The sequence below is a fragment of the Durio zibethinus genome, chromosome 11 (genome assembly GCF_047325235.1).
Source record: "Durio zibethinus cultivar Kanyao isolate XHJ-2024 chromosome 11, ASM4732523v1, whole genome shotgun sequence".
Taxonomy (NCBI): Eukaryota; Viridiplantae; Streptophyta; class Magnoliopsida; order Malvales; family Malvaceae; genus Durio; species Durio zibethinus.
In genome coordinates this window covers 24,781,664-24,790,943 of record NC_143172.1, presented here as the reverse complement: position 1 = coordinate 24,790,943, position 9,280 = coordinate 24,781,664, and the positions used below count along the sequence as shown (strand labels likewise).

The following is a 9,280-nucleotide window of genomic DNA, read 5'->3' as shown; positions in this document are numbered from 1 at the left end:
TTTGCTTGACTCACTATTCCAGACCTGCATACAGTAAACTGTTTGGAAGTCATGGTGAAAATCTATAAGGATCATGGATCAACCAGCAAGATTTATCTACAGAGGCATTAAGATTGGGTGACAGTCTCTAAAATATATAAAGGCAGGCTGTAAGGCAAAACCATGCAATAGATATAAATAGAAAAGATGTGGTGATTAAGGCCAAACTGTCACATTCCATATAACAAAATGTTACTTTCTAATTTAATGAATATTCTAAGACTTTTGATTGTTTCCCTGAATATACTAATTGATTGCAAATCCAACTTCGGCACTTTGCAAGGAAGATTAAAGAGAAATAGCTACTTTCATCAGGACTAATTCATCCAATTGAAACTTCTTTATCAAACAGCTAAAAAGGAGGAAGGGTCCTTGGAAATGAGGCAAAAGAATATTGATACATGGTCCTTTTCATCACTAGAATCTACCACTGCCGTCTTCTGATAGGGAAGCGAAAACAGCTTCAAGTAAAAAACAGTTAAATTTAGTTATAAGTACCTTGTATTTTACACTGGAATCATATTGGTCAAGGAACAAGGGATAACAGAACAAGAAGAAAGGCCAGATAAAATGCTAGTCCTCTATGAAGACCAAGTAAACTTGAAATGATCTCAGAAGAGTGTTAAGTTTATTACTTCAATCAGATGGAAACAAAACAATAGCTATCAGAAACTAGACTAAACATGAATAAGAATTAATGTAAGTATACGCCTGGACTTAAAAGCAAGTAAGTTTGTTGAAGAAGTGAGCAAATGCCATGGCCGCATGTATTGGTTATATCATACCCAGCACAAGGCCACGTAGCACCTCTCATGAAATTGTCCCTCCAAATTGCTGTTCAAGGTGTTAAAGTCACATTTGTTAATACGAAGTTCATTCATGAAAAATTTATGGTTTCAATGCCCGAGAAAGATAAGGAGCAAAGCCTGATAAGCCTTGTTTCAATTCCCGACGGATTAGATAGAGACGATAGAAATGATGTTTTTAAGCTGGCAGAAAGCATAGGAAGAGTTATGCCAGGTCATTTGGAGGACTTGATTTTGAAATTGAACCAGTCAAATGAGAAGGAGCTGATCAAACGTGTTATAGCTGAAACATCAGTTGGATGGGCGCTAGAACTGGCTAAGAAGATGGGAATTGGAGCAATTGCATTTTGGCCTGCTGGAGCAGCTTGCTTTGCCCTGTCAGTACATATTCCACAGCTTATTGAAGCTCAAGTTATAAATAACGAGGGTAAGAATATGGGAATTTATATCTGTAGTAAACCGTAGAGTGTGCCTTATGGAAACTAACTTCCATATATTATTGAAAGTTATATTTTATAATACAGAATGCAATTTTATTGCTTTCAGAACTTAATTTAGACACAATAGTTGGGTAAAAAACATAAGGTGCTCGATTAATTGAACTAAGTGAAAAACTTGAACAACTATGCAGGAACTCTAATGAAAGAGACATTCTTGCTATCAAAGAATATGCCTGCCTGGAGCAGCCCTGATATTGCATGGAGTTGCTCTGACCCAGTCATACAGAAATTTTTATTTGGATTTGGTTCACGATCCCCCAATACGCCAGGTTCTATGACTCGATTCTTTGCAACTCATTGCATGAGCTAGACTCACCAACCTTGAAATTGATTCCCAACATTTTACCTGTTGGTCCTTTACTTGCAAGCAACCATTCGGGAGCCTTCGCTGGAAACTTTTGGCCCGAAGACTCAACATGCTTAAAATGGCTTGATAAACAAACTGCAGACTGTCATTTATGTTGCATTTGGTGGCACAACAATCTTAAGTGTGCAACAAGTAAATGAACTAGCACTTGTTCTTGAAATCACCGGCCATCCATTTTTATGGGTTGTTGGATCTGACTTGAGTGATGGGTCACCTACCAAATTCCCAGACGGGTTCATAGATAGGGTAGCAGATCATGGAAAACTTGTTGAATGGGCGCCTCAGGAAAAGTTCTTAGCTCACCCTTCTATTGCTTGTTTCCTAAGCCATTGCGGATGGAACTCCACCATGGAAGGTCTAACCATGGGAGTACCCTTTCTTTGCTGGCCTTACTTTGCAGACCAGTTTTGTAATAGAAACTACATTTGCGATGTTTGGAAAATTGGTCTGTACTTGGTCAGAGATGAAAATGGAACCATAATAAGGCAGGAAATAAGTACCAAGATTGAAGCATTGCTCTCTTCTGATGTCATAAAAGCAAATGCACTGCATCTAAAGAACATTGCTCGCTTCTGATGTCATCATTGAATTGATCCAGGGTTTGAGAAATCCTTCTCGGACTACGCCCAAAAATAAGTCTAATCGTTTTATGCTAATACATTTTATAAAATAGTTCAATCAAACATCTACAAATTTTTAAAGTTATGTGTGATATTTTTCTTACGCTTGTTTGGTTGGCCGAAAAAGTGACATGAACAGTGAATCCATCGTTTGTTTACCATTATAGTTATTGCGTGAATAGCTATCCAACAGATGGTATCTATCGAGGGGAATAGCTATTATCAATAGCCATTCCAAGAGACAAGGTGAAGATAACATGCTTTACGATAAATTTGTATTTTTAATTTTTTTTTCTTTTGTAATTTTTGTAATTCTTTTTTTTTTTTCAAATTTTGCTCGCCAGTTTCTCAAGAAATAAAGGAAGAGCTTCACCGGAGATGGGGTTTTTGGTCATCAAAGGTGCGGATCAGAGCGCCAGTCCCCAAAATTGGAGGCTTGAAGAACCGGTCTGGAGCACTAGCAGCTAGAGTAGGTGGCTGGCAGCCAAGATTCGGCGCATCAAGGACCAGATCTGACTTTGGCGGTGCCAATATGGTGTGCTAGCAACTAGTTTTGGTCCTTGGTAGGGAAGATGGAACACCTGCACAACAGAATCTTTCCCAAAGTGATAAACTGATAATTATTATTATTATTATTATTCACATGAAAATCAAGAATCTTTGGCTTTATTTCGAATTAAGTTCTAATTGGGATGTTGGAGATATTCTGTTAATAAATTATTCTTTGTATTCTCGATGTTGTTTTAAGACACTCTTCTCCCAAAAGCTCCTTAAAAAGACCTTTCAAAAAGCTTATGTCGTACCATTTTTCTTTATAACACCTCAATCGTATATTGAAAGATTTTATGAATTCATTATAATATATAAATGAATGTTTAAATTTAAATTTATAAGATAATTTTTATAAGATAAAATTATAAATTTTTAAATTAAAATAGATAATATCTAATAGGTTATATGTGAATATTTATAAATCATATCAGAACAATCATTAGTCAAATAGAAATTAAATACTATATCATAAGAGTCATTTTTAGAATTTTACGAGAGTTAAGTACTATACGATGAAAGTCACATCTAAAATTTTAATATTTTGTGTAATTCTATGATCGATGTGTGTTTTACTTAACATTTAATATGATTCGATAGATTTACATACTTTGTGTTGGGTTTGATGAAGACGTTAAGCTTTAATAAAAGAATTTGTGACACCTAATCTCACATCAAAAGATTCTATTATGAATCTATTATAATATATAAGTAAAAACTTAAATCCAAAACTTATTAAATGATTTTTGTTAGATAAACTTAAATCTTTATTGACAAATTTCTTACAAAAATATCATTCTAAAATGTCCGGAAAAAATATTAATTTTTTGACAAATTTTTAAAATATTTTATTTTGCTGAAGGGAATTTCTGACGAAATTTCCCTTACGAATCTTATTCAGCTTGCGGTCGAATTAAGGATGCCGTTAGGCTTAATTAGACTTGCAAGTTTGAAAAATATAGCAATAGATTGTATAAATAAAGATTTTTGTATAGCTTGGGTCTGAATAGATCCATGTTTGGTTGATTTTTTTTTTTCCTAGCTATTTGGCTAGAACAGTTCATATGTAACGGAATTGTGCTTCTCTGTAATAAGTAAAATTCTTTGTATATATATATATATATAGAATTTACTCGAAACAAAATTTTCCTAATAAAAGTTTAGATCAATTTTTATGCATTCATTCACACAGCCATTTAAATATTTTGTCAAAAAAAAAAAAACTCTGTATAATATTGCGCTGATTTGTTGCTGTTGCAAAAAAATTTTAGGAAATCTAATTAATTCCACAAGAAGAAAAAAAAATTATTGCTAACAAAAGCTAGTTTTCGCAATAATTTTTAGTCAGGCATTATCTTTGTCAAAAGTTCACTTTATTATGGTAGATATATTTTTGCCTACATTTAAATATCTTCCTGTTAACAATCTTATATTATGTTAAGAGTGTTGAACGTATTCTGTTAATAAAATATTAAACTTTTAATTTTAATTATCTTCGTCAAAGGGTTTCTCCGGTGATTCGAATCCAATCTTAACAAGGAAAATGGGGTTAGGTTAACTTTTCGTTTGTTTGTTTGTTTTTTTTTTTTTTTATGCCAAAAAGAAAAATGGGTTAGGTTAACTAAACAGCACTGGCATGGCATATAAAAGATTTTTAACAAAAAGTAAAGGCCACTTGCAGCAGATCCCTGATGAGTTCTGAGGCCAAATCACATATAAAGAACATGAGTTGTGCCAACTAAACTTACTTTAAACAATAGGAAAAAAAAAAAAAAAAAACAGTAGCCATCATCACTCGGCAGAAAAATTGAGCTTATAGGATGAAAACATTCAAAGCAAGCAGATGGGTGGAAGTAGTAGTGAGCAACTAACATGGCCAGGCAGCCTCATGTAATAGTCATACCACATGCAGCACAAGGCCATGTAGCTCCTCTCATGAAGTTGTCCCTCAAAATTGCTGCTCATGGAGTGAAAGTCACATTTGTTAATACAGAATTCATACATGAAAAGGTTATAGCTTCCCTGCCGGAGAAAGTTGTTGAGGAGAAGAGGCTGATAAGCCTAGTTTCAATTCCTGATGGATTGGAACCCGAGAATAACCGACAAGATTTTGTTAAGCTGACAGAAAGTATATTGAGAGTTATGCCTGGCCATTTGTGGAACTTGATTGACAACATTAACCGCTCTAATGTTGATGAGCAAATCATTTGTGTTATAGCCGATATGGCGGCTGGGTGGGCACTTGAAGTGGCAGAGAAAACGGGCATCAAACGAGCGGCGGTACTTCTTTCTGGACAGGCAAGCAAGGCCCCGGCACTACATGTTCCACAGCTTATTGAAGCTGGAATTATAGATAACGATGGTAAGAAAGTGCATATGGAACGTAGCTTTAGTTAACATAAAAGAAAATCTGAAAATGGTTATTTTGTTTTTATGATTATTCAATTCAAATTTGTCATGTCAATAACACAAAAACACATACATTCGTATTTCAGACATAGACTGAAAGACACAATCAGTCCCTTAATGTAATGAGCATATCAGTTTTGTTGAAAGTAAACATGCTTTTGATTCTGATGGAAGAACCTGAGCTTGTTTGTAGGAATTATAATAAAAGATGAACCGATTAATCTTTCAGAGGATGTGCCTGCCTGGAATAGCCCTGAATTAACCTGGAGCTCTTGGGACCCACTTATGCAGAAAGTTCTATTTGTATATGTTACTAAAGCACTCAAAACTTTCAAATTTGCAGACTAGATCCTTTGCAACTCAGTTTATGAACTGGACTCATCAGTCATGAAATTAATTCCCAAAATCATACCCATTGGTCCAATTCTAGCGACTAATCATTTTGAAGCCTTTGCTGGAAATTTTTGGCCTGAAGACTCGACTTGCTTAAGCAGGCTTGATAAACAAAATGGAGGCTCTCTCATTTATGTAGCATTGGGTAGCACAACAATCTTAAGTCCACAACAAGTAGATAAACCAATGTCACACCAAGTGCTCCAAAGGGGAGTAGGTAAGGTACTCCAATCCTACAATGAAAATAAAAAGGAGAGTATTGGGGTATAAAAACATTGACGTTGCATATTTTGATAAGTTGATTTTTTGAGGAGAGAATAATGATCATGTGACAAGTGATATCAAAGCAAATCCTGGACCGTTTGATTACGCCGAGCCCCTTGAGAAAGAGTAGACAAGGTGGCCAACTTCCGTGACAAAAGCATCACAAGGTTGAATAAGAGAGAATATCAGGTCAAGTCCTTCAAAAAAAGTAGATAGGATACTTCAGTCTCACATCGAACATGAAAGAGAAGTTATTGGGATATAAAAATATTGGCACTGCATATCTTAATAAATTAGTTTTGAGGGGAGATCAAGTTAGTTTTTAAGGGAGATGATAATGATCACGTGACACTAGCACTTGGCCTTGAACTCAATGGCCATCCATTTTTATGGGTAGTCAGATCCAACCTGACAGATGGATCACAGCTGAATTCCCAAAAGGTTTCACAAATAAAATAGCTGATCGACTGATTGTGGAAAAATTGTGGAATGGGCACCTCAGGAAAAGGTATTGGCTTACCCTTCTATTGCTTGTTTCGTGAGCCATTGCGGATGGAATTCAACCATGGAGGGTCTAAGCATGGGGATACCCTTACTATGTTGGCCATACTTTGCTGATCAATTCCATAATAGGAGCTATATTTGTGATGTTTGGAAGATTGGTTTGGCATTGGCTAAAGATGAGAATGGAATCATAGCAAGCAATGAAATGAGTACAAAGATCAAGATATTGCTCTCTTCTGATGGAATTAAAGCAAATGCATTGCACATGAAGAAAGTTGCTAGAAAGAGTATCAGTGAAGTTGGGTCTTCTTCCAAAAATTTTAAAAGCTTTATTGAATAGATACAGCATTAGGAATGTTTCCAAGTTATTTCTGATGGGTTAATACTCCAAACCAAGTCATTTCCGTCGTTAATATCTAGAGTTATAGATGTATGCAATAGTCAGTAGTACGTGTCCGTTCATAAAATATTAAATTTTTAATTTTAATAATTAAAATTTAATTTTTATAATTTTTAAATAAAAAATATATGCACTTCATAAAGTACTCTAGATACTAAAATTATCTTGATATATTATTCAACTATTGAAATTGTTTTTCATGAGTTAAATGATTATATTACTTTTGTTTAAGATTATAAATAGAAAAAAAAAATACTCGCATATCAAGACTAATTTTCTTTTATTAATATGGTTTTCATTGTCATGGTTAACATTATAATCAATTTTTTGTACGTCGGCTTTTTCGTATTGACGTGGAATTCTTGTGGTCCATGCATAAATAGGAAAGTGGGGTGTGAACTGAAGACAAAATCTTTTGACAAAACACTTTAATAAAAGAATTAAAATATAAATTAAAACAACATATCTTTCTATTATCTTTGAATGACAATCCTTCAATAAAATATATTAAAATATAATTAACAGAGTTGAGAGTAAATGTGTTATCTCATTTGTTTATTTCGTATTTATTTTACGCTAAATATATATGTCAAACTTTAATTATTTGTGCAATGTTAAGAATATTAGAATAAAGAAGGAATTATTAAGGTTACATAATAATAATAATAATAATAATAATAATAATAATAATAATAATAATAATAATAATAAATAGGGAGCTTCTAAATGCAACCTAAAAAATTTCAATACACATATTTTTTTATTATAAAAATATCTTCATAAAAAATTATCTAGTTAATATTTATTTTATTATGTTTGGATTTATATATACATGTTTGGATAAAATTAGGTTGATAATTTTATTTTCGGCTTGTAATTAAGTTGATTATATTGTTTTCATGTAAATGAATGGCTTGAGAGATGATTAAAAATCTACAAATGCACAAAATCAAAACAAATCAAAACGAGTAATATAGAATAAGTAGAGTGCCATTAAAATATATGAAAGAAAACTAAATATTGAAATTGTTTATCCTTAATTATATCTAAAACAAAGCTCAAAGAGCATGAAATTACATGAATTAAAAGCATTTAAAGAGAGAAAACACAAATTAAATTGAATTGAAAGCCAAAATAGAAATTTAAGAAAGCGTAAATTGAATTAAAAACAAAATAGAGCTTGAATTTAAAAGAAAACTAAAATTGAACTTTACATAACCTTAAAATAACTTAAAAAAAGCTTAAAAACATGAAAAGTAAATAATAAGAAAACTTTAAAAAGCTAACTATTGTGACCCTAAACCTTACTTCAATTTTTTTCTAAATAAAAATAAGTATTTATAAAACAAAAATACAAAGAATCATAACATTAAAAGGATAAATAGGTGGCGATTTAAAGCTTTCTTCAAGAGAAAAAAATATTTTGTAATTACTTTTAAACGTTTGGTAACCTTTTTGAATAAAAACTTTAATTTAGACTACGCTTTAACACATTCTTGACCTTTCTTGAATTTTGCTTAGTCTTCTTAAATAATAGAATGGAAAACTAACTTTTTCTCTTGATAGCCTATAATCTTGATGTATTTTGGGCTTTTCTTGGACAACTTCTTCTATTGAGCTTGAAACTTGAAATTAATTGATTTTAAATCAGATTCTTAGATTTTGAATTTGTACTTCTAATTAAAGATGAGAAAAGTAAGATTTTATGTTATGTTCTCCTCATGTGCTGCCTCCTTCGAACTAAAATTTCTTAGTCAATTTAGAAAAACCAACTTTAAATAGGATAATCAAGTACATCCCCTAATTAAGGTAAGAATTTCAAATTAAAATGGGATTTCCAAATCAAAACAATAGAACTTTCTTGAAAAAGAAAAATTAAAGGTTATTTGGACTTTTTCAAGACAAAATTTTCAAGTCAATATGCCACATAAGATTTAAAGTCATTTCTTTTGACTAATGAGAAAATACTTGTTGCCATATTATCCATAATAATCCCATGTGTTGTATACTATATAAGCTATTATGGACTTGTATTACTCTTTTACCCCTTATAATGACCAAACATCCTTTCGTAATTATTGCATGAATTTTTTAAAATTTTTGTCAATATTCATCAATTGTAACTCCAATAGGTTTACCAAAATAAATTTTGTAGAAATTCATCAATCCAATTTTAAATTTTTCAAAAATCAACAATAACACATTAAGAACAGTCCAAGATTACTCCAAATTTACTAAGAATCATTCAAGATTGATCTAGAAAATCTAAAATTTTTCAAGATTAACCAAGATTCAACTTTTTTTTTCAAGATTTTCTACAAAATAACTAATTAAATACATTAAAAGTAAAAAAAAAAAAAAGGCTTATTTAGCCAAAAACAATGCAAAAGTAACTCATTTAAACTTTGAATATAGCTCTATTTGATAGA

General features: G+C 32.0%; 2 pseudogenes; both read left to right on the top strand.

Moving 5' to 3' along the window:
- The first annotated feature begins 791 nt into the window (after nt 1–791).
- Nucleotides 792–3,063, top strand: LOC111291155 (UDP-glycosyltransferase 83A1 pseudogene; annotated as a pseudogene).
- Nucleotides 3,064–4,489: 1,426 nt separating this feature from the next.
- LOC111291455 (UDP-glycosyltransferase 83A1-like) lies at nt 4,490–6,791 on the top strand (annotated as a pseudogene).
- Nucleotides 6,792–9,280: the final 2,489 nt, after the last annotated feature.